We start from the raw sequence: 1,831 nt of genomic DNA, 5'->3' as shown, positions 1-1,831 counted from the left end.
TCATCCTTCGATTTTGCGTTTAAATGTCCTTATTTCTTCTGAGAAATGCTCACTTCCTGTTCTTCTGTCTGTAACTCATCACCATAATGCAAGGCTTTCTTCCTGGTGTGGAGAAAGCCTCTTGAGGGGGGAAGGGGCGAGCAGGCAAGTCAGGACACTCTCTACTTTGCAGATAGAGAAATAAGCTGTGTGTTAGTGGGCATCCTGACACTCCTGCTCGCCCCTCAAGAGGCTTTCTCCACACCAGGAAGAAAGCTTTGCATTACGGTGGTGAGTTACAGACAGAAGAACAGGAAGTGAGCATTTCTCAGAAGAAATAAGGACATTTAAAAGCAAAATCGAATGATGAGGTTAGTGAAGGAGGACTACACTAAGGTAAATGAAGCTATTTATGGAAAACATTTTTTTCCTTTACAACCCCTTTAAGATAAAAATCATTCTGTGTACAGCAGCCCCCCTAATACTTACCTGAGCCCCATCTATATCCAGCGATGTGCACATGAGACTCTTGTGCCCGGGGGTCTCCCTCCTCATTGACTGAGACAGCAGTGAAGCACAACTGTCTCCCACTGCTGTCAATCAAAGTCGGTGAGCCAATGAAGAGAGAGAGGAGATGGAGCTGGGCTGCAGCTCTGTGTCAAACGGAGCTGTGATTTGGCTCGGGTTCCCCCATAGCAAGCTGGAGATTGTTTTATAGTCACTCCTTTGTAACCAGTCATCAATAAATTGTTATACGAACTACAGTGTTGCCAGCTCAATCCATCCATTTGTCTCTCAAAAAATATATTGTTGTTGTCCTTCACTTGTACACCCAGTGTCAAGGTACCACCAGAAAATATAATCCTGCTAGTCCTTTGTGGATCATGTTCTGTACAGCATGATAAACAGCCAGTACGATGTAATCTGAGATAACGCCAATTTTTTTTTAAATGTTTTTAGAAATTGGGTGACATTGACTTTAAATGCACAGGAGACATGCTGAGGATAAGAATAGCCGTCACTCAGTGTCACATGAAGTGGCTGGTATGTCTCATTTATGTTTGGAACTCAAAATACCAGCATTCCTGCAGCTCTATAATAGCAGTCTAGTCAAAACATAAAAGAGTAAATACGAATAAATGAATGTTCTCTCAAGTTCCTTGTTTATATGTAATCAGAAATTTGCCAAAGAGCAGTAAATTAATAAATATATAAATTATATAAAATTATATTCATCTACCTTCAGTTTATTTAAAAAAAAAAACTCCATATCATTACCCTTTTTTGTATAAAACGGTATGCCTGCAATGAAACACCATAACTATCCATAGGACTGTATGCATTAAAATATGGTAATAAATCAGATTGGCCTTATTTGATTGTAATGCAAAAGATGATGCAGTGCAACTAAAACAGTGTCTCTTAAATAAATGAGTCCCAAATTATGAAACAAATAAAAAGGCCTTCAATATGTATGCATGGCCAACCACCAGTGAATTCCAGATATCACAGCCTTCTTCCATCACCCATATGTCACATGCATAACATCCATTGAATCATATGTGCCTACCAACTAGACTGGACATCAAGGTCAAATGCATTTTTGCCCCTCTAGGGCTATACTCCTGTAGCAGACTGCTCCTGTCGGGCAGGCGCTGCTTTAAATTTATAGGGGGTCTGAGTGTTAGTTGACTCAGGCATGTGTAATTTTGACTAAATTTAGCCTCTGTTTCAGCCATGACTGTGCTGGGAGTAACCACCAATGTTCGCCTGGAGGTGTTGTTATCACTCCAGGCCAAGGGTGGCAGTAGCAGAGTCAGGGTGTATTGGGTGTCCCCCTAGGCAGCCAATC

The sequence above is a fragment of the Rana temporaria genome, chromosome 2 (genome assembly GCF_905171775.1).
Source record: "Rana temporaria chromosome 2, aRanTem1.1, whole genome shotgun sequence".
NCBI lineage: Eukaryota > Metazoa > Chordata > Amphibia > Anura > Ranidae > Rana > Rana temporaria.
Note: the sequence above shows the minus strand (reverse complement) of the source record.